Raw genomic sequence first — 25,357 nt, 5'->3', positions numbered from 1 at the left:
GAAACAAGGTTTCCTAAATGAAGATGATGTCCTTTGGAATTCATACTTCTTTAACCTCCTCCAATTATTCTCCTTATCCCACAAGTTCTTGAAAAGTTTAAGGTCACTCAAGCCCTATTGACAAGTAAAGGTCTATGTGTGGTCACATCTTGGAGATGTAGTCACATATTGACAAGCCGGGAGAGTTGGGTGTCAAAGTCTTGAGAAAGTTGGTGGTGAAATCACTTTCTAAGTCACATAGTGAGTTCCTTTAGGACCCCTATGAAACAGACTATGACAAGACCCTTAATGAGCTTATCTATTTGCTAAGATCAACTTCCTAAAACTTTATGGACATTGACAATGATGACATTGGATATCTAGTAAAGCTCTCTCTTCCCAGTGGAAAGGGATCGGCCATAGTCAACTCGGTTGACCAAATGGTAAAGAGAAAAACTAATTCTGTGATAGTCCCGTGTACCATCATCAACGGGTCCATATGTTTATATTGCCAAAGGAAGGGGCATTTGTTGCGAAGCTGCCAAATTTACCTAAGGATGTTAAAGTCAATAAGTTTGACTCTACTTCAGGTAAAGTCCACTATCTAACTCTGTTAAGTTTCTATTCTGAGATTCTTGATACATGGTGATGTTTTAAGAATCAAAGAAAAGTGAAGAAACTTAAAGAAAGAATATGTTGAATCTGATCGCATAGATGGATTTCTATCGCGTAGTTTGAAGATCGGATTCTTGAGCTACTTCTTGGGAGTTTTGAGATATTGCTTAGGAATAGATAACAACAAAGTTTTCATGTGCTTTTGCACTGTAAGGATAAGTTTTTCCGCAAAGTTTTAGAATAAAAGAAAATTTTTTGATTTTATTTATTTAAAAATATCCTTACAATGGCATTTGAGGAAAAAAATTGTTGCTTATATGATTCCATTAATAGCAAGAGTGGAAATATGAAATTTATTCTTTCATTTGTGGTAATGTCAAAATTTACAAAATAAGGAAAGATTCTCATCACCCAAGTTTCATTTGGACCGGGACTTGGAATCATGTAAGGGGTATAGCATGATGAATGAGAACTTTCAAGTATTGGAAAATTAAGACTAATTACTTGTTCACATTGATGTGTGAGTCAAGTGAAGGACTAAGGGATCGAGTACACATTCTTGTGCACTGGTCAAGTCCACCACAAAAGATTGATAAAACTATTCGTCATAGTTTACTAAAGCTTAGTAAATATGATTATACTTACAAGCTTAAGTGTAACTCTGAGACATTGGAAAAAGGTTCCAATATATGACAGAGCGAATAAGAAGAATCAAATTAGGTCGAAGGATAAAAGTTTCTCAAATCTGAAAAGATGGGAGAGTACTTTAGTATCAGTTTTTGTGATCATCTTAATGATTAAGAAACCATATCAAAATTAGTTCTCTAGGGAAATCTTAGTCCATTCTTATGACTAAGAAGAGGAACTTGAATTGTTGAAATGGTTAAATCAAGAAGATGAGTCATACTTCGTTCCAATACAAGTCTTAGAGTCATACTCCAAGATTGCAACTTGAGTGATATGTCTCAAAGGAAGGTTTAAAAGAAACACGTATCAAACGAAAGAGTAATAGTTTTCTACTCTTGTACATTTGAAATTGGTAAGTTGTGATGTTTTGGACAAAACAAAGACCAACTTAGGCCAATTGTGTGAAGTGTTTGTCTTGATTAGAATCCGCACTATCTCTTGGATGTTTGACAAGGGAGTCTTATATGTCAAGAGGACAGTGGGAGTCTTAAAGGTCTTGAAAGTCTCAAGAACTAATCAAGAATAGAACCTGAAGTTCTTCACTAGCACACGACTTGAGGTTTATAACCTATCGTGTTGACATATTCTGTGCCCATTCCAGTTAAAGTTGGCTTTGCATATGAGTTCTTAGAGTTCTCAATGTTATGCACGACAACTTGGAAGCAATGGCAGGCCCTTATGCTGCCACGTGGCAAGAAATTAAGATTGAGTTCAGTCCATATGAGTTTGAATTTGTCATTATCCTTGTCTTGTGACTATGGTTTTGATAATTCACATGGATAAGAATACATACACCATTAAATCTAAGTGTCATAAGGTTTCTCTCTGATTCATGAAAATGATGGTGAGGAAACACTTTCACTAAGTAGATTTTAGCTAGATAGCAATTGTGATATTTGCATTCTCAAAGTCGTTAGTGGAGCGTGTGTCGTTTACCGGCACACTAACCTGGACTTGTGAGGAGTGGCAAAAAGGTTTAACCATTATGATTACGGCATACCTCTTCATAATTGTTTAGACACACAAGTGTGCTATCTAAGGGAAGCTGTATGTTTTTGATAAAGTCTTATCAAAACAATCTAGAGTCAGAAATCTGAACTTTGGTAGAAAGTCAGCTAATTTCTATGTACATGTCAAAGCTAGTGGGAGCATAAGTGTTATGCTAATAATCATCATGTTAGTGGGAGCATGATAATTTTGACAAGTATTGCAAGTTAGCAATGTTAATTATAGAAAACAAAAGGTTTCAATTGGGAAAAGGTTGTTTCGCTATAATTAAGGGAGAGGAAATTATACTTCATCTCAAATCTATAAGCTTAGATCATGAGGTAATCATTTAGTCAAGGATATATATATGAATTTCTTGTCGGAATGGATCAACATAAGGAAATTCTGTATATGGGTCCATTATTTGCGTTCTAGAATTCGATTATGATTACGGCATCCCTTTTCATAATCTGAATTATGAGAACTTGGCAAATAGAAATGGAAATGTTATAGCAAAAGACCGGTTTAGTCTTTATGTGAGACATCATGAATCGTGTCCCATATGCTTCGGATATAGGATCGATTACATGTGCTATATTCATCCATTCTAAAATTTTCCAGATGCCTGGGACATTAAGAAGGGAAAAGGTTTAGAACTGGATATGACTAAAAGGATTAAACAAATGTCGAGGACAATCTAAGGTTTACCAAAGATTGGTTGCTCAAGGACAGTTGGAAGTATAGTGATAATTCTGGAAGGACCATATTGACATAATCTGGAAGGAGGTAACTCTTGTTCATAAGTGATAGTCAAAATGGAATCTGGAAATGTTTCAAAGTTAGAAATTTTTCAATCTGTGTAAGATTAAGGAAACTTAATGCAAGAAGGATGTTTCCAAAGGAGTTGATCTCCTTTGGAATGCTCAGTAATGTTTGTTGTCAAGTCTTTATGACTTTGTGCATAATCATTACAAGAGGATCAATGCATATAAGTTTAGAATCTAACAGATTTCAGTAAATGGCATGAATTTGGAATTCTTGCATTTGCAGTAAGGATTTGGGACTGTGAAAAGAGAATCATTGAAGTTATGTTCAATGGATCTAGTTCACAAAGTAAAGATCATAGACAAACATAGTATGCATACTTGGTGTGTGGCATGACTAGTGTTTAGAAAACATAGTGTACATGCTTGGAGCATGGGACAACTATTGTTTTAAATTCAAGAATAAAGTTGATAGCTGAAACAGTATACAATGAATAATGTGTACACATATGGTGATAAATAAAAGGTGTTTTATTTATGTTCATAGGTTTGATACCATATGGGATTCAATTATTATTGTGTTTCACTTTGCATGTTTTGACTTCCCGAATAAACTAGGTTATTCTTCCGGAATGACTAAGTTATTCAAACCATCCACATTCGGTCATATGTTGGAAGTAGATATGAATTAAGACTGTCATGGGTTGGCTTGTAGAGGTCTAAAGTGTTGGATAAAGGGCTACAACAATCATGAGTGCTCGTAAGTTCTGAGTATTGGATTCAACCCGCGCTCATTGGAATCACTTCATGGATTTTATCACGAGTGATCATGAGACGATAATATCTTATATTCTTCAAACCTAGAGATATGAGTTGTTACTATGAGTTGGTTGTACATTGATTGCATGAAAACGCATTCGGTAACTCGGTGCTATAAAACGTGCCTTTGTGTATGATTCAACAAGTAGTAGAACAAGCTATATGAGTCGAAGTTTATCCATTCCTTTTACCTTCGGGATAAAAGCGATATCTGTGGGCCCCTCGATGATTTGATGATGACAAATGGAAGTGCTCGGCCGGGCCAGGACTGATTTGATTTGTTTAATTAGTCAGTCGTCATAAATCAGAAATCGGGAAATAACAAATGGACAGAGAGAATGATTATAATCCATGTCTCAGTCCATATGATATCTAGAATGGAGGAATATATGATCCCTTATCTAATGGACAAGTCATTGACAAAGGTCAGAGTTCATCGACAAGGTCAGAGTTCGACAGAAGCTTTTGAGAGCTACGATTGCCAGTCGGTTCCTGAAGTCATACGCAATAATAGTTTTAGACTTATCCAAGTGGGAGACTGTTGGATTAATGTCTAAGTCCATAACTATAATTGGTAAGACTTGACCCGACCCGGCATGGTCCATTTGGGTTGCATGGCATCATGCATTTGGATAGACTATAATGAGAGAAATAAGACACTTATGGTTATTAATATATTATAAGTTCTAGTATATTAATAATAAGAATAATGATATTATTTAATTAGTATTGATCAAGAATTAATCTAGGATTAATTAAGTGACCAAAAGAAGGCTAATTAAATATATGGGTTGATTGTGTAAATCATCCATACTTGTATAGTGGGCTAATGCTCCATGGATAATCAAGTTGGGCTAAAACCCATAGGATGGTCCATGGATGCTCCATGGTGTATTTGAACCCATGGATCCAAGGAAATGGAAAGCCATGACAATTAAGGGTTTACCCTAATTGTAACACTATATAAAGATCACATTCTTAGGAAAAATCGGCCACTAGAGAGAGTAAGAAAGGGCTAGCCGATTTTCATGAAGTGTAGAATTCTCTCAAGTTATTCCAAGTGTATTTGGTGTTGTGTGAACCATTTGAGGTGTCACACTTGGGGCACTTGGCACTCAAGCTTCATGAAGACTTTCTACATGAAAGAGATATGTATTCTATCTTGTTATATTCATTATTTTATATGCTAGATTAGGATAATACCTTGGATGTTCATATTTGTATGTATAATAGAGAAAACATAGATCCAAGGTATTTAGGGTTGCATGTACACTTAGGAGTGTTAGAATGCTCAAAACCTAACACCAACAGCCTCACCTCTAGCTCCTTACTTGATAACCTCATCCTCTTCCTCAACTGATGCATAAGAACCACAATATGAGCTTCTCTCTCACTCTCTAGCTATACCAATTAGGGTTTACTCTCAGGGGTGTAGGGTAAGTGATGAGGCGGAAATGGGGGCATAAGTTCCCTTATATAGGCCCTAATCCTGGGAAATTAGGGTTTCTCTGCCCAGAACCAACTCGGCCAGTCTGTCTCCCGAATCGTCAAGTCCATTCAATAGATCCCACAAGGCAACTCGACCTCACTCGGTGAGTTGGACTCCCAACTCATCAAGTCACTCCATAAACCTCAAGAATTCAGCCATATGATAACATACTTGAAATTCCGGATGTTACAACATCCTATGGTGAGCATACAACCCTAAATGCCTTGTGGTTGTATACTACAACATCCTATGGTGAACATACAACCCTAAATGCCTTGGATCTGTGTTTTCTCTAATTATACATGTAATTGTATTTCTAAGGCTTCAAGCCTATAACTAGAACGCAATTGACATAAATATTATGAAATACTAGTTAGGGTTACATACCTTTTATGTAGCTTGAAACCTTGTTGTATTTGACCTTAAGAGCTTAGCATCAAAAGTATGAATGTGTCAAACGGCTCACAACTCACATAGGACAAAGGTGGCTCTTGAGAGAGAATCTCCATGCACCAAAAACATTTCCAAGAACTTCAAGAACTACAAGTGTAGGCGTTTTTTTAACTATAGAGCACATATTTATATGTAGGATTCCAAGGTTCATGGGTATAACCCAAATCCATACCCATGGTTTTATGATCCATGGTTCATGTGGCCCAACTCTTTATGTATCCATACGTTAACTTAGTCCAACATGTATCATAAGTCCAACACATATAAATATAACTAATTACCCTAATTAGTCCACATAGATTTAATTAGTCTCTTTTGATCACTAAATTAATTCCAAATTAATTCTTGATCAATAATAATTAAAACATATGATTTCATATTAATATATAAGAACTTATAATATATTAATAATTAATATATAACCTTTTCTCAAGACGCCATCCTAACAAATTGTCCTGGTGTTATGCAACCTAAATGGTCCATGCTACTCTCGGGTCGAGTACATACAAATAATAGTTATGGCCTTAGACATATAATCCAACAAATTTGCCTCCCAATGTCTCCTTGGCCTATGAGTTCTCACTCGCGAAAGACTCCTCTCCTCGCAACGAAGACTATATTGTCACTCGGTCTATGGAAGAGATATCCAAAGAATTTTTGTGGGTAACCGATGAAAATACACCGCTCACTACGAGGTTCGAACTTGTCATGAGTCTCACATCTCATGAAAGCCTTGAAACCCCAAACCTTGATGTGTGCTAACGAGGGAACCTTCCATGTCCATATCTCGTTAGGTGTTTTGGTAATCGTCTTAGTTGGGACTAGATTAAGGATATGGGCGGCAGTCTCAAAGGCAAACCCCCAGAATGAGATAGGTAACAAAGCCCGACTCATCATGGAACGAACCATGTCCAACAAGGTTTGATTGCGTCTCTCAGCCACACCATTAAGTTGTGGTGTCCTAGGTGGCGTCAATTATGAAACAATCCGACATTCCTTAAGATAGTCTTGGAACATGATACTAAGATACTCACCACCCCGATCGGATCGGAGCATCTTTATCTTCCTGTAGCTGATTCTCCACTTCTTGTTTAAACTCTTTGAACCTTTCAAAGGTTTTTGACTTATGTTTGATTAAGTAGATATAGCCATATCTGTTGTTGTAAGGTCCAAAATCGGATCTTTCCAGTGATCAAAAGCACATAACAATCACACAAAGCAAAATAATAAGCAAAGAAGTAACAACCCAAGCATGCATACGTTTTATAACCGTAAACATCTGATACAACTTGGTGGAATCGCAAAATAATAAAGGCATCAACCACCCTTACGTCTGACACAACCCTATATATATAGACACCCAAGACCGTGAAGATTTTACGGCCGTAAGGTGTTTACGGCCGTAAACTCAGTTACAACCGTAAACTGACAAAAAGCTAAATATAAATGTACCCCTATCACTAACTGCAACACCTAGACTAAACCATTATTCTAAGCCTTTCAATCTCCCCCTTGGTTTGGACTAGTCCAAGGGCACCTTTGTTGATGATCATAACATCCATTAGCCCCATAGCTCCGTTCCACATGCGTTTGCTCAAAATTTCTGCAACCATTGTCGTATACACTTTCGCATGGTCTTCATAGATATCTTCAACAACCTTGATTTGAAAGTTGCTGATATAATGAATATCTCACTTCCGGAACTGCAACAAATCTCTTCGATCATAAAGTCTGATGCATCCATTTTTGAGCTTCAGGACTGCACCAGAGGTGATCTCATCAAAGACCCAGCATTCCAACGAACCAAGAGACCCATCCTGATAAACTTGAAGCACTGGAAACTGTTTAACCTGGTTCGTCGCTGGCCACATTACCACTTGCAAGGGTTTATCGGTAGAGTGATCAATAACATCTGGATGTTCAAAAATCACAGATTCTGCAGTTGGCATGGAAGGAAACCCCTTTTTGACTTGATCATCAAGGAAGTGCTTGAATTGAGTGACTTGTGGATTGTTCATTAGATTGATGAAGGGAGCTCGAGACATCTCTGTCAAATCAATCCTCGTGAATGAGCTTAAATCATGGCTATTCTTGTACAACTCAGAATTACCACTTTTTCGTATCACAATCCACATCTTAAGGGGATCATGGAACCCCCACGAAGCCACTCCTGACCGATCTCCAAAAGAATCTCGGAACCGAACCACTTCAAGATCGATCATTGTTATTAATGGTTCGTCCCAAGAAGCATTTAGGTTAGAGTTCCTCTTGAACAGCAATTGCCCCTTCGATGCTTCTTCATCTTGATCATGGCAAATGGTTTCTACTATATGTGGAGCCAAAGGAGGTGCATCCTCACCACGACTAGCAGTACAAGATGATTTACTGACAGGTAAATCTACTGGAAAAGCTTTTACATGAAGATTGATCCTTTGTTCTTCAACAGATGTTTGATACTTGTCTCCAAAGTCTTCCTCGAGTTTCTTTTTCAGTTCAAAATAACTTGAAGTTAGCAGATTGAAGTGATTTTGTAAGTCTGAGATCTGCTTAGACTTCAACTTTTTATCCTTTTTAAGCTCAGCCACTTCTACCCCAAGACTAGACTTATCAGAGTGCAACTTGGAGACTTGAATATTAAGCTTAGCATTCTCAGTGCGAAGTTCCGTCACTTAAATATCTAACTCAATATTCTTCTGGCTTAGAACCGAAATTTCCTTTTGCAAGCCAGAAAGGGTTAGATTGTCACCCCTAGAACCACCTTCTTCAATAGAAACACCCTTTCCTCGAGGATCTGGCGATAGAAGTTGTTCTTCAGCCATGTGCAAAGCCAACCTTTCAGATGCATCATCACGAGTATATCTTGGGATTGAGAAACCAGGTGGTGCAGAGGAATCACCGACATTAAACACCGAGCTTGGACCTGTTGGAAACATCTTTGTTGTTGTGAGTCTGGTGGTAGCAGTAATAACTGTTGGTACAGGGAGGCTGCTGTCAAGTCTTGCAATTACTTTGCCCTACCTCAAATCGCTTCTTTGCCTTTTCGATGGGGGTTGGTCAGACTGTGGAGTAAAAACACTTGCAAACGGTTCAGTAAAAGGAGAAGCAGATATAGAAGGGGAACATCCTATAACTGTCTCCATAGGAATTGAAGTAGACACCATTTGCCCGGATGTTGGAGTTTCAGTTTCAATAGTCTCGCTTGATTTCCTTGTCTCAGTTGTTGGGGAAACAACGTCATTGACATTGTAGAAAATAGCATCAAGGTTCTCATGTGACGCCACATTTGCACTGCTAGCTAAAGAAGCAGCAATATCATCATTATCGAATCCTATGAGATCAAGATCATCGAAAGAGTCATTTCTGTCTTCCCCAATATTCCCTCCCATCTCAACATTCATTTTCGCATCATCTTGAATGTGACCTAACTCCTGTTCATGTTATGAAACTATTTGAGTGTCAGAAGTAGGTATATCTTCTTCCTCGGAACTCTCATCCTCAGAAACATCAATAAACAGATTGTTGGGAGTTGACCTTTCAGCAGAAGCTGGTTCAGAAGAGGTCCGCTCAGAAGAATCATAGGACTTTGTGGGTTCATTTAGCTCTTTGAACTTTCCAAATTTTTCTAGTGGATATAACCCCTGAAACACAACTTTGCCTCTGCGATTTTGTTTAATGAGTCCCACAGTGTGTGGACCCAAAGACTTCATATCGAGAGTCTCTCCTTCCTTTCTCACATCTGGAAACTGAATGTTGATAAACAGCTGAACAAAACGAGGATATAAGAGGAAGGTGTCCCGGGTGGAGGCTCTAATGTTAATGACGAACTCATCCAAGATGAACTTGGAAAAATTGAACCTCACTCCAACAGCGAGAGAGACGAGGGCACCAGTTGTGCGTTGAGAAATCTCATCTGCTCCCGACCTTCTACCCGAGACGCAGCTAACAAACACGTGCGCCAGGAACCTCCAATACGGGTGCAATAACTTTTTCAGAGTTGGTGGAGATGTTCCTTCGTAGCTCATTCTTCGAAGAATTCGTTGAGCATCTACAATTCCAATTTCGGTCGGGAAATTTCGTTGATCATCAATAAGTAGAGCCTCTCAAATAAAACCTTCATTGATCACGATCTCACGTCCCTGAACCCTAGCTTTCATCGTGAATTTGCCATCGTCATTCATGTTTGTTCTGGCGGTCGCCCAAAATTCTCATATCAGGTTCTGATACACAACCGGTTGACAGTGATAGCAAACGCTAAACAGCATTCCCGCAATCTGTGAATCATTGAGCACATGTCTGAGTGAATCGCCGAAGGATCTGCAAGTACGATGGCGAGATTGTGTATGTTTGCAAACTTTAAATTGGCCATTGTCTGCACTCAACCACAAACTGTAAGAGAAATGATTTCTTAAAAATAAAATTTTATTTTGACCTAAAAAAAACTTTAGTTAAAAAATATGATCAAAACAAAATTTTCTTAAAAAAAATAATTGTTTTAAAAAATTGAGTTTACTGCTAAAAACTAGTTACCAAATTAATTAATTAAAAATTTTGATATCTTTTGTTCTTGGGCCGTAAACTCGAAGTTTACGGCCTAAAAACCACGACATACACATTTCACGAAAATAACACACGTATTTAAAAAAACAATTTTTGAAGGCAATAAACTCCCAGTTCTTGGGCCATAAACTTCTAGTTCACGGCCTAAGAGGAGTTTACGACCGATGAACAAATTCTTGAAATAATTGCTAAAATCACACCATTACATCGAATTGATAGATAATAACCCAACAGATTCATATAAGTGGACGAATTGCAACAAAATAACAAAGATTGAAAGCCAAAACGGAGTTTACGGCCGTAAGCTCCGTCGGAGTCGTTTTTTTTAATTTCCGGACAAATTACACGGTGAAAATCGTAATAAAATACATATATGTGATCTAGAAGTTATTACCTACGTGATGGTTGAAGCAGTTTTCCAAAAATCACACAAAAATTTTTCGAAGGTTTGAAAGGATTTGGATTGGGTTTGCGGTCGGAATCTCGTGAATGAGGAGATTCCGGCGGTAAACTCATTATTTAACTTTTTACCATTAATTACCCTCTTACCTGATAACTACCCAGTATTTTTCAACTTCCAACACAACAAAAAATAAAAACTTTGAGGATTATTTAGAAATAATTATAAAAAATAACAATAAAAATAAAAATAAAACTAATAAAAAAACTGAACGTTTAATTGCTGAAAAATTAAAATCTAGTAAAAACTATGAAAGTAAAAATAAAATTAAAATTAAAATTTTAAAAATAAAATAAAATTAAAATTTTAAAAGAAAAAAATGAAATTCAAATTAAAATAATTTGACAAAACAAAACTTTAACCATTATAACTCCTTTTGTGATGCTGGGATCAAAGTTGTTGGACAGCCTTATTCCACTTGTCGGTACCCTTATCTTCACATCTTCGTCTGACCGATTGTCAGTACTGTGGTCCACTTAAACACGAAAGATTTGTGATAGTTTTGGACATTTTACCAATGACATGATTCAGGCATATATCTAATTGTAAATTTATGTTATTATGATAACTCATAAATCTTAAATAAATTCACCTTATGACCATTTAACTGACTACAACCAAGGATATTGTTGTCCACCTAAATTGAGCAGCGGGATCTACAGACAATCTGTATGAGTTCAATTTTAAGTGTACTGGAACGTGTTTCCCGCTTCCTGATATGCCCCAGCCATCAAGAACTTCCAGAGTACTCCTTACACCGGGTGAGTAGACAACCATTCAGAGAGAGGATAGATTAAGAATTCTATTACTTATTACTTCAGACGAATTGAGAAGAAGAAGGTTGCATATGCTGTGTACCAGGTCGGATTAGAAGTCACACAAAGGAGATAGCATATGGCTAACAGATAAGAAGAATTTCATATATATAACTTGCAGAGAAATAGAGTTGCATATGTTGTGTAGCAGGTCGGATTTGAAGTCACGCAAAGGAGACAACATATAACTAACAGATAGAAAGAAAGAAAACGATTTTCTACAAACCTAATTTATCGGAATTTACCAGTCGCCCCATCCAACCAGAATTAAGGACAGAATCCGCACATCGAGGAAAAGTTAAACCACGGTTCCAAGTACGGGTTCAATTAATGTGACGAGTAGATTCCCATGTATATCGTACTGCTCAACCTATCCGAGCGTCGTGACATCAGGTTAAACGGAGCTAACTAGGTCAAGGTTTGTCAAGTCCTTAAAATTCATTAGGTTCAATTTTCCCTTGTCAAGTCCATTTAAAATCTTTCGTGCCTACCAGCACATCGAGCACAGAGCGTAGACGATTCAACTTAGGTACGTTACGCCGATTCAGATTGCCCGTTATCACTTGTTAATTTCATTTCCCATCATAATACCCATAAGCGAAATTGTTTTCGGATTTTCTGATTTTTAGATTTTTTGTTGTTTTTGGATTTTTTGATTTCTCCCCTTAAATTTGTGCATGGATGAGAATAAAAGTAAAATGAAAAATGATGCGTAAATTTAATCTAACGAAAAAGAACAAAAATTTTATCTAGCCTAAAAACAAGAAACCAAAAGAAAATAAAAATAGAATAAAGTTATTAACTAAATTAAAATATTGAAAGAAAAAAAAATTTGAGAAAAGAAAAAATAATAATTAAAAAAAAACTTAATCCTCAAAACGTATCACTTTTAGAAATCCGACAAGCACATCGAAGTGAGCTTTGTTAAATGGCTTTGTGAACAGGTCCGCCACATTATTATCAGTGTGGACCTGTTCTAGCCGGATTAATGATCGTTCAAAACAGTCTCTGATAAAGTGAATTTTAATGTCGATGTGCTTGGTTTTAGAGTGTTGGACTGGGTTTTTAGCAATTTGAATTGCCGCTTCATTATCACAATAGATGGGGGTTTCAAAATAATTCAAACCGTAGTCCAACAGTTGATGTTGGATCCAGATAACTTGAGAGTAGCAAGCTGAGGAAGCAATGTATTCCGCCTCTGCTGTGGAAGTCGAGACAGTGTGTTGCTTCTTGCATTGCCACGAAACTAGCCGGTCACCTAAGTGCTGACATCCTCCTGAGGTTGATTTCCTGTCAAGCTCACAGCCTCCATAATTACTGTCAGTAAAAGCATAAAGATCAAATTCAGAATTCTTCGGATACCAAAGACCCAATTTAGGGCTTCCTTTGATATACCGAAAAATTCTTTTGACAACAATAAGATGAGAGAGTTTAGGATTAGCCTGATAGCATGCACATTGACAAAATGCAAACATAATGTCAGGTCGACTTGCAGTAAGATACATTAGCGATCCGATCATCGATCGATAATGAGTTTGATCTACGGATTCGCCTTCAGGATCTGGAGTCAAAAGAGGTCGTTCAGCCATCGGTGTTAACGCAGGTTTAGCATTGTGAAACTCGAACTTCTCAAGAATATCTTCCACATACTTGGCTTGATGTAGCGGGATTCCGGTTGAATTCTGTTTAACCTGAAGCCCCAAAAACATGGTCATCTCTCCCAACGAACTCATTTCGAATCGTTTCTTCATTACACCCTCAAACTCCTTGCAAAGTTGCTGACTGGTTGATCCAAAGATAATATCATCGACATATATTTCTACGAGTATTTGGTCCTTGTCGACGTGCTTTATGAACAATGTTTAATCGATAGTGCCACGAGAGTAATCATGTTCGAGCAAGTGCTTTGTTAGTGTCGCATACCATGCTCTAGGAGCTTGATGTAACCCATACAATTCTTTGTCCATTTGGTAGACATCATTAGGATACTTCGAGTCAACAAACCCAGGGGTTTGATCAACGTAGATTTCTTCCTTCACCTTTCCATACAAAAAGGCGATCTTGACGTCCATTTGATAAACGGTAAAGTTCATGTAAGAGGCATACGCTAGGAAGATACGGATAGCCTCCAGGCGAGCTACCGGAGCATAAACTTCAGTGTAATCAAGACCCTCGACTTGTCGAAAGCCACGAACTACCAATCGAGCTTTATTTCGCACAATGACCCCTGAATCATCCTGCTTGTTGCGATAAACCCATCGGGTGTCAAGAGACTTCTTGCCCTTCGGTAATTCAACTAACTTCCAAACACCGAGTATTTCAAATTGGTGCAAGTCCTCATGCATTGCATCCACCCAGCTAGGTTCATTTAGAGCCATTTTTACATTCTTGGGCTCGATTTGAGAAATAAAGCAAGAGTACAGACATGTATTCACGTCTCCACTCTGACTTCTGGTTTTAACACCGTCACCTAGCTGACCAATGACATTTTCGATCGGATGATCGCGTTGAACCCTTGAAGGTATTTCTTGGCTGATGTCATTTAGAGAGACAGGAAGAGTGTAAATATTGATACCTCCTTCTTTTGCTGGTTGACCAGTGCCAGATGGTTCTACAACAAACTCATCTGCGATAAGATCAGGAAAGAGTAACTCCATAAAAGTTGTAGAGATAGTGGAAGCATCATTAGGAATGAACTCTTTCTCCATTGACATATGTGGTGTAGTATCAGCATCAAGCGAATCAGATTGGACTGAAGATTGAGGACTATCATAAAGTAAAGTCGACTCCCTTTGAGGTGTGGCAGAGGACTCTCCTAAAGATGTTGCAGAAGACTCTCCCTTTGGTGCAGCGGCGGACTCCCCCTCAGACATAACTTGGGATCCTCCTTTCTGTGAGCCAGAGAACTCCCCCTCAAGTGAAATTTTAGACTTCCCCTTCAATGAAGTAGAGGATGTGGATAGAGGCTTGTACACAACTTCTTCATCTTCATCTTCAGAAATACACTTCCAATATGAATGAGGTCTAGATAGATCACTTGAAGACACATTTAAAGATTTGAAAAGCAACGTGTAATCAAACAACCAATCCGGACCCACTCTAGCGTCTGTCTCATTTTCTTCCAACCAGCGCACGTCATAGGATTCTACAATATGTTTGGTTTTCTTATTGTAGACTCTATAGGCAGTGCGAGCAGCATACCCTACAAAATAGCAGTCATCGGCCTTGGCATTAAACTTCGGGTTGGCATCTAAGTGAAGGAGGGTGCAAGGACAGCCAAATACACGGAAACGACTGACTGATGGCATGTGTCCATAGTAGATTTCATACGGAGTTTTCATCTGAGCTTTGTTGATAAGTACTCAATTCTGAACATAACAGGTAGTGTTTATCGCCTCAGCCCAGAAGAAAACTGGCAGCTTTGAACCACACAACATTGTTCTTGCAGCATCTTTTAGCATTCTGTTCCATCTTTCAGCAACACCATTTTGTTGAGGTGTATGAGCGGAACTAAATTGACGCAAAATACCCTTTTCCGCGCAGAAATGATCGAGAACAGAATTCTTAAACTCTGTTCCGTTATCGGTACGAAGTGCCTTCACCCGATTGTTGGTCTGGTTCTCAACTAATACTATGAACTTCTTGATCAGTTCAGAAACTCCAGCTTTGTTGGATAGAAAGAACACCCATGTAAATCGAGATAAATCATTAGTTACAACCAGACAGTAAGAGCTTCTGTTTATGCTGAGAACATTTACTGGACCAAACAAATCCATATAAAGTAATTGAAGAACCTGGCTAATTGAATTGACCTGTTTTGGCAAGTGCAACTTTCTATGATGCTTTCCTTGAGCACACGACGCACATTTCTCAAACGTAATGAAGTCCTTGAAGGGCAGCCCATGGACCATCTCATTCTTCGCAAGACGATTTAGGTTCTTGGCGTTAGCATGACCTAATCTTTGGTGCCACAGCATGGCAGTTTGCTCAGAGATTTTGAAGAAAAGACACGTAACTTGTTTTGGAAGATTGCTATTGATATCGATGATATAGACGTTCCCATCCCTTTTTGATTTTACAAGAATCCATTCTTTTGGGATGACAAAGCCTAGCTTTAGAATCATGCATTCCTTGTCAGTGAAATGCGTAGAATAGCCCTTGTCATAGATCTGAGAAACGCTTAACAGACTATGTTTCAACTCGGGAGCAAAATTGACATTTTCGAAACTTAAAACTCCATTTGAGACGGTTCCTATTTGAGTGATTTTACCACCATCTTCACCCGCAAAAGAGACATATCCCCCATTAAATGATTGAATGTTGTGCAGTTGGGTGATATCTCCCGTCATTTGCCTAGAACAGCCGTTGTCGACGAACCAGGGTCTGACGACATTTCCCCGCAACTGTCCTCGCAAAATGTGCGGGTTTAATTAGATTTGGGCACCTAGGTCATGACCTTCCTGGGTGATCCCAACGCCTTTTCAGATTTGTCATATTTAGATTTTTCTGAGGACACAAATGATGTATTGAGATCAGGGTTGGACAGCCATTTATAATTAGGTCTTCTAAATGTCCTAGTTGATTTAGTCATGGAGTGTTTATCAGTCGGCTTAACGCGTGTGTGAATTCTATTGAAGACCCACTATGGCTTTGTGAGGAGCTTGACCTTGGCTTGGCTATGCTCATTTTTGGCAGACTGCCTGGGACATGGTGATTAAAAATCTTTTATGTCTTTGAAAAACAGCCCGTTTTCTATTCCGTTCATCTGCCCAATCATCATTTCGAGAACGACTTCTAGAGGAGTTTCTATTTAAAGAACTTCCTCTGAACTCGTTCTCTCCTCTTAGAAGGTTATAACTCACAAACATACGATTTTGACAATTTCTAGCAATATGACCACTAGTACCGCAATTAAAACAAATCTGCTTATTATTGTTATAGCTTGTACTACATTGATCAGATTTGTTTTCCCAACATGCACCCTTGCTTTTCTCACAAGAACAAGCAACATTATTAGGTTGTGAGGAAAGTGAGGGTGTGTTGGATGGGGAGGGTTGTGAGACTAGTGGTGTTTCAACATCTTTATCACAAACATTAAAATTGTCAACCACAATGTTCAAACCAGACTTTTTCAAAACATTCAAACCAGTATCAGAAGTCATAAAAACACCATAAAAAAAAACATTGTCTTTAGTAATATCAGAAAACGTATTGTCTTTATTAAAAACTAAAGCTTCAGGTTTAGACTCGATTTTATTTTCAGAAACACATCCTTCAACTTCGTGCTTTGACTGATTTAAGGATTGATTTGCAGGAGAAGTAGAAATGTTAGTACATTCAACATTAATAAATCCTCCCGAAATAAAACTGGAGGGCTTGCCATAAACCATAAATGATTCATTGACAATCTCTTCTTTGGACAAAGGCGTGGGCACATATGAATGATTGAAGGGAGGGGGTACATGATTATACCCTAGACCTTTTGATTGATTCCTTTTAAACTGCATGCTTTGGTCTATCATATTTGCAACCACCTCACTTGAGAAGTCATATTTTCTAACATCAAGTTTGGCGGTTTCAGACTTGCCTTTCAAAGATTCAACTTCAGCCACTAACTCAACATTTTGTTTGACCACATAATCATAGTTTTCACATTTGTTACTGTAGTCTTCCTGGATTCTCCTAAAGTCCTTAATTTTCGATTCCAATGGAGCTTTTAGTGGTTTTTGTCCTTTTCGAAGTTGTTACCCTTCATATCTAAGGTCTTCTACGTCTCTTATTAATTTTTCATTAAGTTCACGAAGAATTCTAAGATTTTCTATTTCATTGCCTAATGTCTCAATTTTGTCATGTAAAGTTTTTACATAATCAATACAAGCCTGAGAGCATGATGGGAGACTTACCTTGGACGAATTAGGTTCATGAGAAGAGGATACCATCAAAGCAAACTGTAGCTCCATCACACTGTCTTCAGTTGCTACAATCCCTGCTGGAGCATCATCCCTTACCTGTGCCAGATGAGCATTTTCTGGTCCAGATAAGTTGAGAGCTTGTATTTGATCATCCCAGTCGAAATATTGCGCAACCATAGCCTTTTCATTGTTTGCTTGACCACCGCTTCGTTTGTTCCCAACTGCAACCATCGTTCTGTCATTATTAGCTCTTCTATCAGGATGTGGGCAATCACGAGCAAAATGCCCTGGCTCGTGGCAATTGAAACACCGAAGCTTTCCCTTGTTGAATCGAACTTTCTTATCAGCACTCATTCCCCAGTTGTTCTTCCCTATCTTTTTGGCAAATTGTTTTGCCCTAAAGACTGCCATGGCAATTTGCCACGTGATATCCATCTCCTCAATGTCCTTAGGATGAATTTGATCAAGATCTACAAATGACAATTGAGGTGGAAGCTCCCCGGCTACAAGTGCATTGTAGCAATTAACTAGCCCTGCTGCAAAAACAAGGTTTTCATCACCCTCCTTTCCTTTTGAAGAAGAGGCCACATTTGAAGATGAAGCAGTTTGAGTAGACAAGAATGATTGACTTTGTGGGTAGGGCATGACTGATGTAGAGGAAGCCGATGAATGGGAGAGTGTCTGAGCTTGAGGAGAAGCATTTAGAGACAAACCTGCAGAGGAATAGGAGAAAGAAGAAAGAGCATTGTTAATTGAAATGCCAAGATTGGCAACTCAGTAGGAGTTCACATGATTGATCTCTCGCTGCTTGTCATCAATATCACATGCTTTGATGACAGCCATCACTTCCGCTAGAGAAAGGCGATTGAGATCCTTAGTCTTCTTAATGACCGCTACATTCATGTCCCAAGATTTTGAGAGGGCATTTAGCAGCTTCTTATTTATTTCTGACTTTGTATAGAAGATCCATGCCACAGTCATTTCCGTATTAATAGTGGTGAATCGCTGCAGTTGAGTCTCAAGAGTCTCTCCAGGCACATAGTTAAACATGTTGAATCGTTGCCTCAGCATATCTTGGCAACTATCTCGCATGTCTTCATTTCCCTTACATACCTCAGAAAGGGCTTCCCACAGTGCTTTAGCAGAAGTATACTCTTTGAACCCTTGAGCAATGTCTGGAGATATGGCCATAGTCAAAATGGCCAATGCCTTTTCCTGTTCTTCTACACTCTCAAAATCTTCATTAGTGTAGTTCTCAATTTTCTTGTCAACCACCTGCCCCCCAACTGTAGTGGTGATTCTAACTGGATCCTTTATGACACAATTCCAAATCTTGAAGTCTTTCATCTTTATGTATTTCTCAATTCTATATTTCCACTCAGGGAACCCATCAGCTGACATAAGCCTTGGAATTCGCGTGGTGGTACCCATGACAGCATCGAGCTCTTGAAAATGGTTTTGATTTTGTGATTCCATTTTTAAGTTAAAGTTAATTAAGATTTAAAAGTGAATTAAAATTAACTGTTAAGAGAAATTTAATTTACTGCTGAAAAGGAGTTCACTGCCAGAAATCGTTTATTGCTGAAAAAGAGTTTGTGGCTGAGAAATAGTTTGCGGCCGTAAACTATCAGTTTGCGGCCGTGAACTTAGTGATTTTTCGCTTCAGAAACTTTAACAGAGATTCAAGGAATTAATTTAGTTTACTTTCAATTAATTTAATGTGGTTAAATTATAGTCTTCAAGATTATTCGACTTGCACCAAAATAAGGTTTTCGGCCCAAGAATCTAGTCTTCACGGTTGATGAAGTTGACTGGTTTGCGGTCGTGAACTCAGTGTTTACTGTCGTAAGCTCAGACCGAGAACACAGAATCCTTGATTTTTGAATGTAACAATAAATCCCCTTTTCTAAAACACGTGAACTAGCACAAAATAGCGACTGTAGACTACCTTTGACACCGGTCCTGCTCTGATACCAATTGTAAGGTCCAAAATCGGATCTCTCCAGCGATCAAAAGCACATAACAATCACACAAAGCGAAATAATAAGCAAAGAAGTAACAACCCAAGCTTTCATACGTTTTATAACCGTAAACGTCTGATACAACTTGGTGGAACCGCAAAATACTAAAGGCATCAACCACCCTTATGTCTGACACAACCCTATATGTATAGACACCCAAGACCGTGAAGAGTTTACGGCCGTAAGGTGTTTACGGCCGTTAACTCAGTTACAACTGTAAACTGACAAAAAGCTAATTACAAACGTACCCCTATCACTAACTACAACACCTAGACCAAACCATTATTTTAAGCCTTTCAGTTGTAATCATCAATAAATGTCACATAGAAGCAGTTAGCATCACTTGTGGCGGTTCTGAAGGGTCCACACACATTGGTGTGTATGAGATCCAACAAACTTTCACCCCTTTCACACGTACCAGTGAAGGGTGACTTGGTCATCTTTCCAAGTAAACAAGATTTGAAAGTTTCATCCGACCTTAAGTCGAAAGACTCCAAAACTCCAGCCTTTTGGAGTTGGCCTATGAGCTTCTTGCTAACATGTCCAAGACGACAATGCCACAAGCATGCTTTATCCAAACTATTGGAAGAATCAATGTGCAAAACATTATTCCCTAAGTTGTCTACAACCATCACAGTTTCATATACACCATTACAATGCAATGCTTTAAAATAAAAAATACCATTATAAAAAGCATTAATAGCACCAATTTCTTTATCAAATGAAAAACTAAAACCTTGTTTGTAAAAACCATGAAAGGAAATAATATTTCTCGCCGTATCAGACGAGTAGCAACAATTATTCAAATCTAATTCTAACCCACTACTAAGAAATAAAGAATAAACTCCAATCTTGGTGACAGGTGAAACATTCCTATTCCCCATGATCAAGTTAATCTTCTCGTGCTCCACATCCTTACTTCTTTTTAGTCGCTGCAAATCAGAACAAATGTGAAATCCAAAACCTATATCAAGGACCCAAGAACAAGAATGTGATGAGTTATTAGATAGAGTAGTATAAATACCTACATAGGTGGCCTTAAACCTTCCCATCTTTGAAATCCTGAAAGTATTTGGGGCATCTTGGCATCTAGTGCCCCTTTTCAAGACAATAGAAACACTCTACTTCCTTAGGCATAGTAAAAGGAGCAGCAGAACCACCTTTAGTTCCACTTGAATTGGATCCATTAAGAGACTTTCCCTTGCAGCTCTTAGAAGGAGCCTTTCCTATTTTCCTTTTCCTATGTCCAAATGCCAAGACAAACGCAGTAGCAGTAGGAGTAGAAATAACAGATTTACCTTTGATACTACCTTCAAAAGTCCTCAAAAGGCCTTGAAGCTTGCTAAGAGTGACCTCCTCCTTGTTCATACGATAGGTCATTCTGAATTAATCATAACATGGAGGTAAAGAGTGTAGAGTGTTATCTATGACCAACTCTTCATCGAAGTTCACATTCAACTTCAGCAAGCGGTCCACAAACCTTAGCACTTTCAGCAAGTGGTCTGTGACGGGTTCTCCATCCTTTATCTTTGTTGTTATCATGGAGGCGATGATTTCATACCTCTCTTGACGAGCACTCGGATGGTATACTTCCATCAGTTCTTGGTGAATCTCAAAAGAGTAGAAGTCCTCATAGGACTTTTGGAGTTCAATTGTCATCGTGTCCAACATGATACAAGACACATTGGTGGCATCCTTCTCATGAGTCCTAAACTCAGTGATCTCCTCAGAGTATCAGACGACTCATCAATTTCCTTAAGCTCTTTGTCAAGGACATATTCCTTGTCCTCGTAACGAGTAACCATCATGATGTTCCTGATCTAATCATTCAAGTTGGAACCATCAAAGATAACTCTCCCACACAAGTTCATTAGGGAGAAAGAGCCAGTAGGGTTTGAGCCAGAAGCAGTGTTGGAAGACATCTGAAAAAGAAAGACAAAGTTTAGATTAGATAAGAGTCCTTAATATAACACCTAAATGAAATATTAAGGCTAGGACCTAACACAATATTTTACAATTTGGAAGAGGGATGTCGTAATCCACTTGCAAAATATTTGAAGGTAGGTAAATGACAATTTACCAATTTCAACCATGAAAAACGAAATTGATTATTAAGTTTTAATTGGATTGAAATTCCTAGATTCCTATGAGATTCATTGAACTTTTTAATGGCATGTTTAAATCTCGATTATGCCCTTCAAGTTTGTCATTGGGATACCGAGGATCACAAACAAGGTGTGAATAACCATGCAAATATGCTTGGTACACTCGATGCCATTTATCACCTAATCAATATGTCGGTTAACCACACACGCTCCATTGCTCTGTGAAAAACATCAAGCTGCCCTTTTCCACCCTTACTAGTCCAAGTTAATGTGTCAGTTAAGTACAAACGCTCCATTAACGACTTGGCAAGGTGCAAAGTGCAGTTTCATGGATTAGCATCAATTTCACATTTTCCCTAAAGTAACGCCCTGTTCTGAATTGACTCATAGTCTGAGGCTGAGGCCTGAAGGCCGGTCATCATAAGGATTATAGCTTTTGAAAAGAGTAAGATCTAGGCCATTTTGGGTGCAAGTGATGTATTAGAAGCGATCTGGATGTTCGATTTGTGTTTTGGAGCCTAGGGGTATTTCGGTTAAGTGTAAGTTTGTGCTTTTGTTCAAAATGGAATTTTGCTCGTAAGTTCTTAAGGAAGATACGAGTTGAAAGAAGTGTAGGGCTTCTCGTTACCTATTTGGGTATATAAGGATCGTCAAAAACAGATTTATAACGAAGAAGTTATGGCCTTCACAAGTTTAGTGGTTTCAGGCTTAGCCGAGTACGCTGGGCATACACAGAGAGTATGTCGGGCGTACTAGTGAAAAAGGGAGTACGCTGGGTGTACTTTTGGAGTACGTTGGGCGTACTGACCAGGATGGTGACGAATGTTCTTCGGGGTATGCTCGGCGTACCATATGTACCCTAAGCGTACGCCAATCAGACCTGAACCCTTTTTTAGGGTCTTGGACCCTATTTAAGCTCATTATCTCATAACCTAACCCTAATATCTTCAGCCTCCACCCTCTAAGCCCTAGAAAACGACCCTTAGGCCTCATTTGAGTGTTTTGGAGCTTGGATGGCCATTAGAGGAGTATTTTGGAGTTTTTGAAGAAGAAGGTGTTTAGAGAAGAAGCAAGAGATTGAAGAGAGCTTGTAGATCCAGAGGTTTTACATCATTTCCAGCCTATTGAAGGTATAAAGTTCTCTTCTTGGTGCTTCTACATCATAGATCTAGGTTCTCATGGATATTATCCCTTTTTGGTTTCAAGAATGGATTTTTTATGGCACAAATCTGTTTCTGGACTTTGGTTTGCCACCCATGAAGTTATTTGAGTCCCTTGAGCAGTAAAGTTGCAATCTTTAAGGCCCATTTGCATCCATGCAAGAGATCTAGCCATTTACATGAAGATAGTTGCTATTTTTCCAAGATTGATCTCATTTGGTGGGGTGCAAGCCACCAAGTGATCAACTTTATGGGTTAAGAAGGATTGTTAGAGTCATATTTGATGTTTGGAAGTTGTGTCTTAAGGGATTAAGCAGTTTTGAAGAATATGGATTATCAGGGGAGTATGTTGGGCGTACACTGTACGCGCAGCGTACAAGCCATGCAAGTTGTATGCGCAACGTACAGAAGAGTACGCTCAGCGTACACTCACACTGTGGACTTTGCATTATTGGGCCTCGGTATGGGGCCAAGCTTTGGGTTAGTAGATGTTGGTCCGTGATGGGCCACCAGGAGATAGTTAACGGCCCAAGGGCTAGTTTGGGTTTGGGTGGAAAGCCCATTTGAGGAGTTGGACCCAATTTAGAAAATTAGGCTATTGGAGGACTTTAATGGGCCTTAGTGAGTTTAGAAGGACTAGAAAGGATTGGGCTTGGGTTATGGACCAAATTGGATTAGAAGGGGTAAAATAATCATTTTACCCATAAAATAATCCTTATTTCTGACTAAGTGTTTTTTTGGTCATGATAGCCGCAGAGCAGTCGGAACAACAGTCAAAGATTTCTCACTCGGTTTTTCAGCAGTCAGTCTTATGATATGAGTTTCCTTCTAGTAGGAACGGGTCTACGACCACAATGATGGCCCGTTTAGATGATAGTAGTTCCGGACTTCTGTCCGATGCCGGGGTGGTCCCGAGAAGTAGTGCGTATGCTTGATATCTTTGTAATTCATGCATGTTTATGATATGTGGTATATGTTCCGAACTTCGGTCCGATGTCGGGCAAGCCCGATGCAGTATATGTGATTATGTTATATGTTCATCTTTTTGTTATGTGTAGTTTATTCCGGACTTCGGTCTGGTGTCGGGCGGGGCCCGATGCAGTGGGCGGGGCCCAAGTTATTCCGGACTTCGATCCGATTCCAGGCGGGGCCCAATTTATGTCGGACATTGGTCTGATGCCGGGCGGGGCCCAATGTAGTGGGCAAGGCCCAGTATGTGTTATATGTAACGTCCCAAAATTCAAGTCAAAAAAATTTCCTTTCTAATTAATTAGCTCATAAAACCTTCACTAGAAAATATTGTATAACACGTCATCTCATAAAATCAAGTATCATGTTTGAAACCCACAACATAAACAAATATCATACCGGAGTACAATCCCAGAAAACACCGTGCGGAAAATCAGATGTGTGTGTGGTGCCATGCTACGCCGCTGACTCTTTCCCCTTAGACGAAGAGGTACCTGAAACCAAAAACTGAAACCGTAAGCACGAAGCTTAGTGAGTTCCCCCATCATACCACATACCATACAATACCATCGGTATCTTTCAACCGGTAATCATCATCGGTATCTTTCAACCGGTAATCGTCATCGGTATCTTCCAACCAGTAATCATCATCGATATCTTTCAACCGGTAACTGGGGACTATTCCACCCCTAAACACCAGTATACAATAACAAGATATAAGCATACAGTCAGGCATATCCGGGTACTGACCTACCCCTTGGTCCTAATGACCACTATCAGGGAAACTATCCCTATCATGCACGTAACATATCATACAGATATAACTCATAACCAATCACATACCAGACCAAGATAATTATCACAAAGACAATCATCTTCTAAATACTCCTCATTGGTGGGCTGACATTGTGGCCTTAGACCCACCTCTACTGGAAGGTAACTCACCTCGTACAAGTAGTTGCTGATAATCTGTACGGGAAACCTCCGTCCGCTGTTGCTCCGGAAATCCTCTGGCTACAAACCCCAGAAACACTCAGTTAGAAACTAATCTCTATACTTAGGGTAAAATTACCATTTTACCCCCAACCAAGTCAAGTAAGAGTCAAAGTCAACTTCCATTTGACCCGACTCGCCGAGTTGGCTTGCCAACTCGTCGAGTCCATATCTAGTCGATTGCCCTTACTCCCGTCTCTACTCGTCGAGTTAGGCATTGACTCGACGAGTTCACTTCCTAACTGAATACTCAAAGGTCCTTCATCCAACTCGCCGAGTTCTATGAACAACTCATCGAGTTAAGCTTCATCTGATGAACATGTTCTGTCCTCGACTCGCCGAGTTGATGAACAACTCTTTGAGTTCCATGAAGATTGCCTTGGGCACCGAGTCAGGGCATTGACTCGCCGAGTCCTTCCATTAATGAGTCCATCTTCCAACTCACTAAGTCCACCTATGGATCACTGCTCTACTCACATACTCAAAAAGGAGAAAAATCTAGGACTTGCAACTAGACTCGCCGAGTCCGAAGAACAACTCGCCGAGTCGTATACATGCAATCTCTCTACACT

This window comes from Lactuca serriola, chromosome 3 (assembly GCF_051521515.1).
Source record: "Lactuca serriola cultivar US96UC23 chromosome 3, Lser_US96UC23_V15, whole genome shotgun sequence".
NCBI classification, from domain to species: domain Eukaryota; kingdom Viridiplantae; phylum Streptophyta; class Magnoliopsida; order Asterales; family Asteraceae; genus Lactuca; species Lactuca serriola.
The sequence above is the reverse complement of the archived record's forward strand: the minus strand, read 5'-3'. Positions refer to the sequence as shown.